At 41.4% G+C, this 16,222-nt stretch overlaps 1 protein-coding gene across 7 annotated transcripts in view; it reads left to right on the top strand.

Moving 5' to 3' along the window:
* KIAA0319 (KIAA0319 ortholog) overlaps positions 1 to 16,222 on the top strand; it is a 96,809-nt gene that overhangs the window by 1,590 nt on the left and 78,997 nt on the right. The window contains exon 1 of one of the 7 annotated variants that reach the window (XM_025443077.3): positions 12,251 to 12,479. The exons of the other annotated variants lie outside the window; for them this stretch is intronic. The gene's annotated coding sequence lies outside the window, so the exon portion shown is untranslated. Of the gene's footprint in view, positions 1 to 12,250; positions 12,480 to 16,222 lie in introns of those variants that run through there. 7 annotated transcript variants of the gene reach the window in all.

Raw genomic sequence — 16,222 nt, 5'->3', positions numbered from 1 at the left:
ACACAGGCAGAGGGAGAAGCAGGCTCCATGCACCGGGAGCCCGACGTGGGATTCGATCCAGGGTCCCCAGGATCGCGCCCTGGGCCAAAGGCAGGCGCCAAACCACTGCACCACCCAGGGATCCCTATTTTTCGTTTATTTTTTTATATCATCTTTCATATACATGAGGAAACGTGCACATAACGATTCTGTCACAGACTTCAGAGTCCTAGAGAAAGCTGAATTCCTCTGAACTTTGAAAAAGAGAAATGTGAACATATATGAAGACTTTTTAGAACCATAGTAGGCTTGCCATGTATAATGCCAATGCGGGGACTTAATGATCTTTCAGAAAAACAAAAATAACTCAAAATCTTTACATATTAAAAATTGTCAAAAGAGGGCTTCAGTAACTTCTTAATGCAAAAGAATGGATTTGCTATTAATTTCTCTTGACTTAATTTTTTTTCTAGCCAAGCAGAAAAGATGCATTCTCTTTAAATATGTAGAACCAGACATGACTCTTTCATGTTGGGGGGCAGTTGATATAGATTGCCAGGTCACGTGGCTTGGGTTTGGTCATGGTTTTGCTACTTTGTGGTTGTGTCACACTTGGCAAATTCCTTAATCCCTCTAAGCCTCAGTTTCTTTATCTGTAAAGTAAGAGTTATAATAGGAATTAAATAAAGTCATACATATAGAAGTACTTTGCTTAGTGCCTGGTATACAGTAACACTTCAATAAAAGTTAGGTATTATTACTCTTTTTTTTTTTTTAAGATTTTATTCATTTATTTGTGAGAGAGACACAGAGGCAGAGACAGTGGCAGAGGGAGGAGCAGGTTCTCTACAGGGAGCCTGATGTGGGACTTGATCCCAGGACTCAGATCATGACCTGAGCCAAAGGCAGATGCTCAACCTCTGAGCCCCCCAAGTGCCCCAGGTATTATTACTCTTGAAATAAGGTTTCTTTTCAGGAAATATTTTCTGTCTTCAGAATAACTTGGCACTGAAAATAGAATTATTTTGATGTGACAAAAGCTAGTTCTGATTTATACTGTCAAACCATAATACAATGCATATTTTTTTTGCAGTATTGTTATAACAACAAAACAACAATGGTGAATATAATCACAATCCTAAAGGCATATAATTCCAGAAAATTATATTTAATACCACAGGGAAGGAGTTTTGCTTTAGTAGGCCTGGAGTAATTAGTAGGTTCTTGCTCTATTTGTTTTTTTAAATCTGTATTTTTAGAGACTATCCATGTGAATTCAATAGCAAGAGATTATTTTCTTTCCTTTTTTTAAAATTTTTATTTATTTATTTATGACACACACACACACACAGTGGCAGAGACACAGGCAGAGGGAGAAGCAGGCTCCATGAAGGGAGCCTGATGCAGGACTCGATTCTGGGACTCCGGGATCACGCCCTGGGTCAAAGGCAGACATTCAACCACTGAGCCACCCAGGCATCCCTATTTTATTTACTTCTATTAAGCAGTTAAAATGGTTGGACCAAAATAACATCTATTTTTGCATCATTTTTCAGTCTTTTTTTTTTTTTTTTAATTTATTTATTTACGATAGTCACACTCAGAGAGAGAGAGAGAGAGAGAGAGGCAGAGACACAGGCAGAGAGAGAAGCAGGCTCCATGCACCGGGAGCCTGACGTGGGATTCGATCCCGGGTCTCCAGGATCGCGCCCTGGGCCAAAGGCAGGCGCCAAACCGCTGCGCCACCCAGGGATCCCTATTTTTCAGTCTTTTAACAATAGGTGTTTGAGTTTCAGAGCAAAGCTTCTTAAAGAAATAATATACAGGTAGATAAAGATACAGTGTTGGATTTTTAGCTCTGTTGCCTTCCAAATAACCTTGGTAGAATTACATTATCTAGCTGCATATTTTTTTCCTGAATTTCAAAACAAGCAAGGAATCCTAGTAAACATCTATTCAATTTAAGCAGTGTAGCTAGAATATGGGCCTCAAAATGAATTTTATTTATATTTTTAAATTCTTTAAAAAAGATTTTACCTAGTTTTTTTTTTTTTTTCAAAGATTTTATCTATTTATTCATGAGACACACACAGAGAGAGAGAGAGAGAGAGGCAGACACACAGACAGAGGGAGAAGCAGGCTCCCTGCAGGAGCCTGACGCAGGACTCCATCCCACTGAGCCACCCAGGCGTTCCTTATCTATTTATTGGACAGAAAGAGGAGAGCTAGAAAGGGAGAGAACATCAGCAGGGGGAGGGGCAGAGTTGAAGAAGCAGGCTCCCTGCTGAGCAGAGCACCCGACTGGGGCACCATCCCAGGACCCTGAGATCTTGACCTGAGCCAAAGGCAGATGCTTAACCTTAACCACCTGAGCCACCCATACGCTCTTCAAAATGAATTTTTAAAGGTGGAATCATTCCATGCCATAATTTAAAGCATCATAATTCTGAGAATCAAGGGGAAATTAACTCGTGTTGCTACCCACAATTTTATGTATTATGTTTTGCAGTATGTTTTTCATGTGGTAAGGAGGTACAGATTGAATCCCTGCTGCTTAGCTAGTCTTTATTTTCTTACGCTGGGCTTTTTTTTTTTTTTTTAAGATCTTATTTATTTATTCATGAGAGACACAGAGAGAGGCACAGACACAGGCAGAGGGAGAAGCAGGCCCCATGCAGGGAGCCTGACATGGGACTCAATTCCAGGTCTCCAGGATCATGCCCTGGGCTGAAGGTGGCCCTAAACCCAGGCTGCCCCACGAGGGCTTTTGTATCCACTGCCATGCTGCGCCAGCTCTTCCCAAATCTGGAGAAACCTTTTTTGACCTTATTATACTAGTCTTCTTCCACTCAGTTGGCCATTCTCACTTTTTTTTAAAGATTCATATATTTATTTTAGGGGTAAGGGGCAGAAAGACGGAGAGGGAGCACCTGAAGTAGGCTCCACGAGGAGCATGGAGCAGTTTGGTGCTGTATCTCACAACCCTTAGATTATGACCTGAGCAGAATCAGTCAGACGCTTGACCATTACAGCAGCCCAGGTGCCCCTCTGTGGTTTTATTTCTAATTGCACAAGTCATGATTTGGATCTCTTAAACTATGCCCTTAAAAGAAATCCTCCTGGAGCACCTGGGTGGCTTACTCGGTTGAGCATCTGCCTTGGACTGAGGTCATGATCCTGGGGTCCTGGGATTGAGTTCCGAGTCAGGCTCCCTGCTCAGCAGGAAGTCTACTACTCTCTCTCCCTCTCTCTCCTCTCAAATAAATAAATAAAATCTTAAAAACTTTTAAAAAGGGCAGCCCCAATGGCCCAGAGGTTTGGTGCCACCTTCAGCCTGGGGTATGATCCTGGACACCTGGGATCGAGTCCCATGTCGGGCTCCCTGCATGGAGCCTGCTTCTCCTTCTGCCTGTGTCTCTGCCTCTCCCTCTCCCTCTCCCTCTCTCTCTCAATCTCTCTCTCTCTCTCTCTCTCTCTCTCTGTCTGTCATGAATAAACAAATAAAATCTTAAAAAAAAAAAGTTAAAAAAAATCCTCCTGTACTGTTGCTTTATTGTGTTTATCTTCTCTCTTCCCTGTAGTCTTTGTCACCACTGCAAACATACTTCTCTGTAGTGTCCTCTTGGTATACTTTTACCTCCCGTTCTTGCCCTCACTTGTTACATCAGCCACCTCTCCTTACTGGTACTGGTTTGTTCCCTAGTGGGTAGTACATTTTTTAGGGTGCTCGTCTTCAGTGGGAATCATTTTTCTGGTGGAGTTCCATGTGCTTTCTATTGGGAAACTGACCCTCTGGACAGGTTTTGCAGTGCATATGCCTTAAAGTTTAGCCTTGCATTAATAAAAGACTTGTTGTTATATATGCATATGCTCCATTTAGCCTGGACATAGAGGTACTGGGTTGTCCAAGCAGAGTCCCCATGAGGGGGTGTGACTTGACAGTCCTGGGTTGCCTCAGCATGCCTCAGGCTTCTTCTGGCCCCTGTTTATTAGTCTTTCTAGGCTGCACTGACACTTGTGAGGCTCTTCATAATATCTCATAATGTTGGTAGATGTCCACCGTCCTTCCTACTGCACCTGCCAACAAGATGCCACAGATTCAGGAGATTAAAACAAGACCCATTTGTTAGCATGAATTAGGGTCTCCCTGGACCCACTGCAGGTTACCAGCTGAGTGCATTCTCATCTGGAGGCTGTGGGGGAGACGCTACTTCCAAGCTTATTCAGGTTGTTGGCAGAAGCCAGTCCCCTGTGCTTATAGGACTGAGATCCGCCTTCCCTGCCAGCTGTCCCTTGTGGTTGCTCTCAGCTCCTTGAGGCGGCTCTCAAGTTCTTTCCAGATAACGCCCTTCATCGTCAAAGCCAGCAACAGAATATTTCTATCAATGTCTCCCTTCCTGTTAACAGAGAGAGATAACTGGTTTACATGGCTCGAATGATAGGTTAGGATTACTCCGATGGTCTCCCTTAGAGCCAACTGATTTGTGACCTTAATTATATCTGCAAAATCATCTTTGCCAGGAATCATAACATAATTACGGGAGTAACACCCAGGGATGAGTGTCACCAGGCCACCTTTGAATTTTGCCTGTCACACTTGCTGATGGCTCTCTATCTGATTGTTTTACCAACTGCACGTTTGAGCTGCGGTCAACCTTGTGTTTTAATCTTCACCGTGTTGCTCCTTTTTTGGTCTTGGTAGCTCTGGTAATATTACTTGTACATCTTTTGTCAACCTTGACAGATTATAGCTTCTCTAGAACACGGATTATACCGCAAAAAAGACTGCAGCAGGTGAAACAAGACTTTGTGGTATAAAACTCACTCGGCCTGGAGCTGTGTGTGTTTCGAGGAGAGAGAGAGAGAGAGAGAGTTTGTGTGTGTGTGTCCCGCCTGGCCATTTGTCTTTTGGAAGGAAGGTCCCATGCTGGTGCCAGGCTAGTCTCCAGCCACCCGGCCTTGTTCGTCTTTGTATTCATAACAGGTGTTAACGCTTTTTGGAGAATACTTTTTAATTCTGTGGAACTTGCATGTTTTTGTGTCTTTCATAGTATTTAATTCTTTAATTGACCGAACTTACTTTGGTCTCTGCATTTGAAACCAAATTGTTTTCCCTCCTTCTTTTTTTCCCCACTTTTATTTTGTTAGTCTTTTGAAGATTCCTCCTCATTAGTCACGTATAGTTGTCACGATAGCATTGATTAAGTCATAATTCCCATCCCACTGTTTTGGGGTTGTGGGTTTTTTGTTTTGCTTTGATTTGCTCCTAATTTGTTACAGAGTAAGACACAGTGAAAAGTCATTTTAATTCTTATAATTTAGGGACACCGGGGTGGCTCAGCAGTTGAGCGTCTGCCTTTGACTCAGGCATGATCCTGGAGTTCTGGGATCAAGTCCCACATCGGGCTTCCTGCAGGAAGCCTCCTTCTCCCTCCACCTGTGTCTCTGCCTCTCTCTGTGTCTCTCATGAATAAATAAATAAAATCTTTAAAAATAATAATTCTTATATTTTAGATGGGTTTTGTTTAATAATGAATATTAGAGTCTACCTTTGCTTTTTCTTCTAATTCCCCAAACATCCTTATATATTTTTGTTTGTTTATTTTTTGGCAAATGAATATTATTTTTTTTTAATTTTTAATTTTTTTTAAATTTATGATAGTCCCAGAGAGAGAGAGAGAGAGAGGCAGAGACATAGGCAGAGGGAGAAGCAGGCTCCATGCACCGGGAGCCTGATGTGGGATTCGATCCCGGGTCTCCAGGATCGCGCCCTGGGCCAAAGGCAGGCGCCAAACCGCTGCGCCACCCAGGGATCCCCAAATGAATATTATTAAGTACTTTATTTTTTTTTTTTTTTTTTTTTTTTTTTTTTTTTTTTTTTTTTTTTTAAATTTTTTTATTTTATTTATTTATGATAGTCACATAGAGAGAGAGAGAGAGAGGCAGAGACATAGGCAGAGGGAGAAGCACGCTCCATGCACCGGGAGCCCGACGTGGGATTTGATCCCGGGTCTCCAGGATCGCGCCCTGGGCCAAAGGCAGGCGCCAAACCGCTGCGCCACCCAGGGATCCCTTATTAAGTACTTTAAAGCACTCTGCTGAGTTTTGATTCATACTCCATTTCTTTGTGAACCTAACACATGGTCGTCTTTGACGTCTGTTATCCTCCTAGGGAAAACTGTCTCACCCAGCATACTCATTCCTTCTGTTTTCTCTCTTGGTATCATCTTTGTAATTGTGTTGAAAACCAGATTCTCGGGCAGCCTGGGTGGCTCAACAAACTTTGAACAATTCAAAGAACAAACTTTTTTCTTTGAACCGGTGTGGTTCTTAGAAAGCTGACAGAGGAGAGGTTTTTCCTCTGCCTGTGTTTTCTCCTGCTCTTCCCTGATCTGCCCTTTGGGGCCCCACACAATCTACTCCCAGCTCCATTCCACACCATTGCCCTTCCTGTGTTTAAAACCCAATGCTGGATCGTGTTTCCCTTAATTCTTCTTGATCTCCTAATAGGGCATCATTTTATACTGTAATTGTAAAGCATTATCTCTGTTGCCAGTTAAGTCCTGGTAATCCTCTGTGTTGATTGGCGCAGGTTTTCTTTTCTCTTTTTTTTTAAGATTTTATTTATTTATTCATGAGAGACACAGACAGAGGGAGGCAGAGATACAGGCAGAGGGAGAAGCAGGCTCCCTGTAGAGAGCCTGAAGTCCCAGGACCCCGGGATCACACCCTGAGCCAAAGGCAGATGCTCAACCACTGAGCCACCCAGGTGCCCCTGGCACAGGTTTTCTATAACTTGTTTTACTTTTTCGGCTTCTAGTGGAAAAAGAGTATAGAATATGATAAAAAAAAAAAATTGCCAAGTTTTTACATTCTTGGTTTAGCCCCTCGCTGAATGGATTGTCTAGATTTCCTTACATCTCCTTTGTCTGCTGGTGAAGAATGTGGGGCCTGCTAGTTCCTCGTAGGTGCAGCCGCAGCATGGTCTCTCCTGCAGGTACTTTGAGCTATGTCCAACCCATACCTCTCTCCAGGCCCCGGCAGGTCAGGGGTAAAGGGGTGTGACCCTCGAACAGTTCATCACCTGGTTTGTCGGGGGAAAGTGCTGGAAGTGAGAAAGATCCGGGCTGACTCTATTTCTATGTTCCCCTACTATTGAAAACTTCGAGGCTCGTTTTGGAAAAACTGCAAACTAACCTCTGTCTGGTGAGCCACAGAATTTCAGCCAATTCAATCAGAACATTCTGTACACCTTTGAGGATCACAGTCTCTGTCTTACCTCTAAGATTGTTATTGGGAGGCTCAGATAATATGGAGTATGTAAAATTACCTTGTGAATATAAGCCCTATTATAAATGGCTGTCATATTGATGTGGTAGTGATAAGTATTACAAGCCATTAATTTCCTTGTTGTTAGAAAGATTAATAGCTGGCAATATTCTACTTTCTTTCCTTTGCTATCATAGGAAATAAATGAACAATTATTTAGTTCATGCCAGAAACTTAATTTATTTTTTAGAGATTGTATTTTTAAGTAATCTCTATACCAAACATGGGACTCAAACTCATGACCCTGAGATCAAGAGTCACATGCTCTACTGAATGAGCCAGTCGGGTGCCCCCAGGAAGTTAAATTGTAAAGGAAAAGTTTTTGGCTAGCTGATCACAGGTCTGCTAATAAATAGAATTAAAGATTGAACATTCTCCAAATTGGCGAATGATTTGCCAGATTGAAAAGTTTAGTAAAGAAGTGAAGGAAAAACCCTACTCTGCCCTTCAAGATTAAGAATTAAATTGATAAGGGAGAGATTAACAGGAGAAAAAAATCCAAGTTTTATGACCTGTGCATATGGAGGCTCAATAGTGAAATTGACACCTAAAGAAATGACCAAAGCAGGCAGCTTTATAGTTTTTAGACAAGAGTGGATAAATCTTTGAGAAATTGATAGGAGAAAGAAAACTTAATTTTGAGAGCTTTAGTTAGCAAGGAGTTCTAAACGGAATTTGGGCTGGGGTCGTAAATTAGTAAACAGTAACAAGGGGTGTTTATACAGCCTTCTGAGCTCTAAATTTCCTGTCTCTGGTGCTGAGGATGTCTCCTTTACCTCTTGGTACAGAGAGGGCACCTTTCAGACAGGAGATTTATTTCCGGCTTTCAGGGGGATGGAGAAAGTTCTGAGTGTCCTGGTTGCATAGGCTGTCTCTTAAGTAACCTTTATTTAAAACAATCAACATGACAGAGTGACACATTTTGGGGCAGCCCACCATGGGACCCTACAGAAATCACCAGCTGTGTTCAGAATTTGACACAAAGCAGGTTCCCTTTCATTGACACCCAAAGCACTGAGCCCCCAGACCTGGCTGTCACCCAGTACTGATGGGACTTTCCTGCATGGTCACCTGCCTGCCCTCGCTGGGTGGTCAAGAGGTGCTAATTAAATTTCATAGCACAGAACAGAGCATTTGCTTAGGTAGCAGGGATGATCCCATTAGGTAAGAATTCAATTTAGGAGAAATAAAAGTGCTGAGCCAATTGAAAGCTAAGCTATTCCCATAGTTAGGGAGATTATTTAAAGCCCCATGATGTACACTCAAGGTTTTACCTGCTGGAATTACTCTTCTTAATGTAGGAGCAGTGTCTCCAGGAGCATAAATCTGGTGTTATTTACAGACTAAGGGCTGTGAGGCAGTGTCTTAATTTTGCAGCAGTTTAGAGATGGTAAAATATTTGCTGTAGCGGTTGGCCAATTGCTGCATAAATAAACAAATGTTTTCTTACCTTTTCTTCCAACGTATACCCTATCATTAAATGTTGTCTCTCTGTCCTGTGAATTGTTCTTTAATTTTTTTCATTTTTTAAAGATTTTATTTATTTGTTCTTGAGAGACAGAGAAAGGCAGAGACATAGGTAGAGGGAGAAGCAGGCTCCGTTGTGGGAGCCGGATGCAGGACTCATCCTAGGGCCCCCGGGATCACAACCTGAGCCGGAAGGCAGACGCTCAACCACTGAGCAACGCAGGGGTCCCATGAATTGTTCTTTTATCTGATTTATCCAGTCACGCCCACAATGAGCAGGAAATTACTGTGTTCGGTTCTAGCACTGCTGCTGCTTTGATTCCCTGAATCCAAGACATGTAGGTGATAAACCCATGGCCTGCAACCATCCCTGAGTTTGGAGGCTGCCTCTCAGCAAAGACAGATTCTGTCATAGTGACTTAAGTCCAGGAGGAAGAATAATAAAAAGAAAGCATCCATGGTAGCCTCAGTGGCTAAGTTAAAACAGAAACACAGACCTGTCTTGGTTGAGCTTCCTGGATCTGAAAAGCAGGAGTTTGTCCCTTGAGCTTTGTTAGTCTGTAAACCACAAAGGGGACAATGTATTCATACAGCCTGTACGCCCTGTCAGGAAATGCTGTCCAGCAGTTGCATCTGGGCACATGAGACGAGGCTCCTTTGGGAAGCTTTCCTTTTCCTTGGGCAAGAGAGCTGCAACTGGGTTTCTGAGCCCGCAGAGGCATTTCACTCCAGCATTATCTATATAGTCAAAAATCAGAAACAATCTTAATGGTTTAGCAATCAGGAAATTAGTGAAGTAAATTATAATAATCACCTCAGTGGAATGCAGCGTAATAACAAAAAAGAATAAATATGCAGAATGTAACAGTGAAGAGTCATTTTTGTGATAGAAGAGTATTAATCTGATAGTTTTGGTAATGTATATGTATACATATTGAATAAATCAAAGGAGAGCCTAAAAGAAGAAGATAGTCATTCATTAGCACGATTTGATTATAACCTTTTTAGTGTACATTTTTGTTATGCTGGTTTTTTAAAATTTCTTAATTTTTTAAAGATTTTATTTATTTATTCATGAGAGACACACAGAGAGAGAGAGAGGCAGAGACATAGGCAGAGGGAGAAGCAGGCTCCATGCAGGGAGCCCGACATGGGGCTCGATCCCGGGTCTCCAGGATCACAGCCTGGGCTGAAGGCAGCGCTAAACCGCTGAGCCCCCCGGGCTGCCCTGTTATGCTGTTTAAATCATTATTTATTTCATCCATTTAGACTCTGTCCAGGCAGTGCACCAGAGCTCATGGACATAGATTCAACCAATAAAAGGCCATTCTTCTTGGGTATACCTCTTCTGGGTTTGGCAATATGGAATTTTTAAAAATCATACTTCTTCCTTTGATCAAAATTTTTAGCTTAGATATAACACAGCAGGAAGGGACAGCCACAGTTCAGTGTCATCATTTCAAAAACTGGTAGCAGCCATGGTAAAGCATCTCTGTTGAACACCTACAATTCAGGCCACAAGGAATCATATCCTGGAATAGATGTTTCACATGTTCCGAGGTCCTTTGTCATTGATGCCACTTCGGTTCTGTCTTGGCCTGCAGAGATGAAAGAAAACCCCCAGTATCTGAAGGCCAGAGTTACTCTTTCTTCCAAAATATCCCAAGATATTTGTCCTTTTTCACCTCTACACTTAGAGAATGCTCTCTGTTCTTGGTATTCCATGGGTTAGGATAAAGTGGCAAATTTCAGAAAGCCTATCTTTTTAAAAGTACAAAGGATGATGTTCTGGGTTGGATTGTGTCCCCTCAAAAAGATATGGTGAAGGCCTAACTTCTCTGCCTGTGGAATGTGACTTTATTTGGAAATAGAGCCTCTGCAGGTGTAATTGAGTTAAGGTGAGGTCATTAGGGCAAGTCCTTAATCCAGTAGGACTGAGGGGCTTATAGGAAGAGGGAAATCTGGACGCAGAGGCACACAGGGAGGATACCACAAGACAACAGAGGCCGAGGTTGGAGTGATGTCACCGCAAGCCAAGGGGTGGGAGGGACTGCCAGCCTGCACCAGGAGGAGAGGAGGCATTCTGGTCAGTCTGCTGACATCTCAGTTTCAGACTTCTGGCCTCTGGAACTGTGTGTGATGGGATGTATTTCCCCTGTTTTAAGGCACCTGGTTTGTGGCACTTTGTTACAGCAGCCCTAGGAAACTGACACACATGGTAAAATGCAAGGATCAGGATCGTATTAAATAAATACCTACTTTGGTGGGTACCTAATGAGGACATAGAAGTGGGGAAGGCATTATGGCCCTTGGCCAGGCTTTTAATAAGAACTTGGGAAAGGGTGGCTTTATGGCTCAGGACATGATCCCAGGGTCCTGGGATCAGCAGGGAGCCTGCTTCTCCCTCTCCCTTTGCTGCACCCCCTGCTGGTGTCGCTCACTCTCTCTCTCTCTCTCTCTCATAAGTAAATAAAATCTTTAAAAAAAGAAAAGTGTGTCATTTCCCCCATTAAAAAAAAAAAAAAAAAAGGAACCTGGAGGTTGATTTTATGTTTCATAACTTCTGTATGAATCAAGTACAACATATTAAAATTCAAGCAATTTAAAGAAGAGAACTTCAAGACCAGGAGACAGGAAAACAGAGGGTTGTTTAGAAAAATTATTGCATTGAAAGCAAAAAAAAAATAAAAAGTGAAAATTAAAATACAAGACATGTCTAACCAGTGCTTACTGTAAAACGTGTTAGACTTGAGATGCCAGGGTGGCTCAGTGGTTGAGTGTCTGCCTTCGTCTCAGGCGTGATCCCACGGTCCTGGGATCGAGTCCCACATCAGGCTCCCTGCATCGAGCCTGCTTCTCCCTCTGCCTGTGTCTCTGCCTCTCTCTCTGTGTCTCTCACGAATAAATAAATAAAGTTTTCTTAAAAAAAAAAAAAAGTCAGACTTTATAAAGGCAAAACTCCACTAATTTATTCAGATAGGAAGTTCAGATTTTTAGGAAGCCGGATGCCAGCATGTGTTTCATTGCAAATGTTCCACAGTGGCTACTAATGCCTTCCCGCACTGCCTGTTTTCCCCCACTATTCTGGTGAATTTTTATGCTGTTATTTATGGTCTTTAGTGCTTTCTGAATAGTGACTATAAATGACCCACAAAATTAAATGTTCCTCTTCCAGATCATCTGTGGGTACTAAAAGTTTGTCAGATGATTGTACGTCTTTTAAGACGGTGGCTATCGGAACTAGCAGATAGATGGCTGGAAGTTGCAACCTCTTCCCCACCTACAGAGTAGCCAGATGCCCTTGGTCCTTGATGTAAAGCCACATTTTCAGGCTCTGTATCCTGTTGGTTTCTTAATTCTGCCAAGCGCACAGTCAGACCTGGGAAGGCTCTTTGCTCTGGGTCCTCAGGGTGTCACTCGTCCCTTCTTCCTGAACTGTGTCAGACAGTGACCGTTCGTGTCTTCAGGGAGGAAGGGAAGAAAGCGGCAGGCAGGAGGGCAGAAGCGAGGGAGGGGAAGAAGCGTGTTCACCCAGACCTAACCACCCTCTCTCCAAGTTATTCTCACTGTGGTTCCCTCCCCGGTTGTGACGGAGTCTGAGTCCTCGGCAGGAATTTTGAGCTTCACCCGGGCCTCCCACTGGAATACAAGCTCCTCAAGGGAACGAGATCAGCAGAACCTAGAATGCTGCCTTGCATATGGAGGTGCTCAATACACTTTCTTCTTTTTTTTTTTTTTTTTTCAGGATTTATTTATTTGGCAGAGGGTGAGCAAAGTGAGCACAAGCGGGGCCGGGGGCAGAGGGAGAGGGAGAGGGAGAGGGAGAAGCAGACTCCCTGCTGAGCGGGGAGCCCCAGACAGTGGCTGAGACCATGACTCCAGCTGAAGGCAGACGCTTAACCAGCTGAGCCGCCCAGGCGCCCCAGTACACTTTCTTTTAAATAAGAGCTGTATTGAGATACATTTTCATACCATGAAATTCACACTTTTAAAGTATATAATTTGGTAGCTTTTAGTATATGCAAGATATCTATACGTCACCCTATCTGATTTCAGAAGTCTTCATCACTTCATTAAAGAAACCTCATACCCACTAAACTGTCCGTCCTGTCAGTCCGTCGCCATAATTTACTGTCTATTTTTATGGATTTGCCTATTCTGGACACTTCATATAAATGGGATCATACAATATATATGAGGCTTTTTGTGACTGGCCCTTTTCACTTGACAGTGTTATTAGGATTTTTTTTTTTTTTTTAATTTTTATTTATTTATGATAGTCACCCAGAGAGAGAGAGAGAGAGAGAGAGGCAGAGGGAGAAGCAGCCTCCATGCAGCGAGCCTGACGTGGGATTCGACCCCGGGTCTCCAGGATCACGCCCTGGGCCAAAGGCAGGCGCCAAACCGCTGCGCCACCCAGGGATCCCTGTTATTAGGATTTATCCCTGTTGTAGTATGTACCACATCTCTTTTATGGCCAGTAACATTCCATTGTATGGAATATACCACTATATATCACATTCTGTTTATCCATTCTTTTTTTTTTTTTTTTTTTTTTTTTAGATTTTATTTATTTATTTAGAGAGAGTACAAGTGTGAGCAGGGGGAGAGGTAAAGGTAAGAGGGAAAGAGAGACAGAATAGGAGTGCCTGGGTGGCTTAGTAGTCGAGCATCTGCCTTCAGCCCAGGGCGTGATCCTGGAGTCCCAGAATTGAGTCGCACATTGGGCTCCCTGCATGCAGCCTGCGTCTTCCTCTGCCTTTGTCTCTGCCTCTCTCTGTGTGTGTGTCTCATGAATAAATAAGTAAAATCTTAAAAAGAGAGAGAGAGAGAGAATCTTGAGCAGACTCCATGCTGAGGACAGAGCCCCATGTAGGACTCAATCACATGATGACCCTGAGATCATGACCTGAGCCAAAACCAGGAGTTGGATGCTTAACCCACCAGGGCTCCCCTGTTTATCTGTTATTAAGTTGGTATACATTGGGTTATTTCTACTTTCTGGCTACTGTGAATAATGCTACTATGAACATTCCTGTATAGGTTTTTGTGTGGACATATATTTCCAATTCATAGGAATGGAATTAGTAACTGTGCTTAACTGTTCGAGGAAGGACCCAAACTGTTTTCCAAAGGGCCTATACCATCTTACATCCTCACCAGCAATGTGCAAGGGTTCTGGAATCTTCACATCTTCCACAGTAGTTATGGTCTGTCTTGTTTATTATAGATATTTGATGATAACTATCTTGGTGGGTATGAAATGGTATCTCATTGTAGTTTGGCCTTGCATTTCTCTCATGACTAATAATATTGAGCATCTTTTTATGTGCTTTTTGGTCAGTTTTGTATCTTCTTTGGAGTAATGTCTACTCTGTATATTCTGTGCCTATTTTTTTAACTGGGCTATTTGTCCTTTTGCTGTTGAGTTGTAATTCTGGGTAGAAATCTTTTATCAAATATATGGCCCGTAAATATTTCCTGCCTTCTGTCAGTTGTGTTTTCATATTCTTGATAGTGTGGTTTGAAACCTAAATGTTTAAAATTTTGGTGAATTCTATTTTATCTAGTTTTCCTTTTGTTATGTGTGCCTTGGGTACCATAACTAGGAAACCATTGGCTAATCCAAGGCCACAAATATATATATATATGTTTTCTTCCAAGAGTTTTAGAGGTCTTTGATTCATTTCAAGTTAATATTTGTATATGGTGTGAGGTAGGGGTCCAACTTCATTCTTTTGCATGTGACTATCCAGTTTTCCCAGAACCGTTTATTGAAAAAACTGTTCTTTCCTTATTGAATTGTTCTAGCACCTTTGTTGAATATTTGCTGACTAGAAATGTAAGGGTTTATTTCTGAATTCTCGGTTTTATCCCATTAAAGTATTTTTCTGTCTTTATGCCAGTGCCACATAGTCTCGATTACTATAGTTTTATACTAAGTTTTTAAATTGGGAAGTGTGAATCCTTCAACCTTATTCTTTTTTCCCCCCAGATTTTCTTGGGCTATTTTGGGTACCTTGTATTTCTGTATGAATCTTATAATCAATTTCTGAAAAAAAAAAAGTCATGTTTTTGATAGGAATTGTGTTGAATCTTTAGATCAGTTTGGGAAATATTGCTATCTTAATCATATTCAGTACTCCATAAAATAGGTTATCTCTTCATTTAGATCTTCTTTAATTTCAAATACTTTATAGTTTTCATTGTACAAATTTTACACTTTGTTGCAATCTATTACAGAATATTCATTATGATGCTATTATAAATAGAATTGTTTTTTTAATTTTATTTTTGCTTGTTCATTGCTATAGAAATACAACTCACTCATATATATTGATCTTCTATCTTGCAACCTTGCTAAACTCTAATAGTATTTTCATAGACTCCTTAAGATTTTCTGTATGTAAGACTGTATCATCTGCAAATAGATATAGTGTTACTTCTTTCTTTCAAATCTGGATACTTTTATTTTACTTTCTCTCTAATGTCCCACCTAGAATGTCTCCTACAGTGTGGAATACAAGTAGAGAGCGCAGATGTCCAATCTTGTTCCTGATCTTAAAGGAAAAGCTTTCATCTTTCACTATTAAATATGATATTGGTGATGAGTCTTCATAGATTCTGTTTACCAAGTTGAGGAATCAATAAGTATTTGAAAATGAATAAATTTTTATATAGTCATTTATATATTCTTTACACATTTTGCATTTTGGGTCTTATTAATAAAGCTATTCCTAATCAGAGTTTATAAAGCTATTTCTGTAATACTTTCTTTTAATCTTAAAACTTAGTGTTTCACAGTAAGGTCTGTAATTCATCTAAAATTTATTTTGTATATGGTATGAGATTGACATAGTAACTTTTTATCATTTCTCTAGAAAGCCAGTTTTCTGCCACTATTTTTATTCTCCTTCTACTTGGTGGACAATTTGATAGAAACACAAAAGGGATACAGGAGTTGTTACAGGATGCTGTGCTTTACAATTCTGAAGGCTGAGCACAGCTTTGAGTCATGTGGCAAAGGACCCCAGGTTCATTGTTCCTTCTAAAACTGATGGAAATCAGGAGGAAGCCAGGGCTTCACTTACAACTTCCAAATCTCTCTTGAGTGTATTTCAGTGGTTCTAAATTGCATTCAGAATCCTAAGTGCAAGGAAGTCTGAGCAACATGATTTTTACATTTCCATCTCTACTCTGTGAAGGGATGTATGAAGATGTGCAAGTAGATTCTAGTGTCAGGGTTTTTCAATTTATCTTCAAAGGGTTATCTTCTGTTGTCTTTTCCACCATTTCCCCTTCTGCATTGCACTGTTTCTCATGGATCAGGTCATTCATCTTTATTTCTCAGATTCCCTTTTGATTTTGCTAGAGTACCCCCTCAAGGAAGTTTTTTTTATCAGTGTAAATGTGATAATATTCTGAGTTTTCAAATGTCCAAAAATGT

The sequence above is a fragment of the Canis lupus genome, chromosome 35 (assembly GCF_003254725.2).
Source record: "Canis lupus dingo isolate Sandy chromosome 35, ASM325472v2, whole genome shotgun sequence".
Taxonomy (NCBI): Eukaryota; Metazoa; Chordata; class Mammalia; order Carnivora; family Canidae; genus Canis; species Canis lupus.
This window is presented reverse-complemented; position numbering and strand designations above follow the sequence as displayed.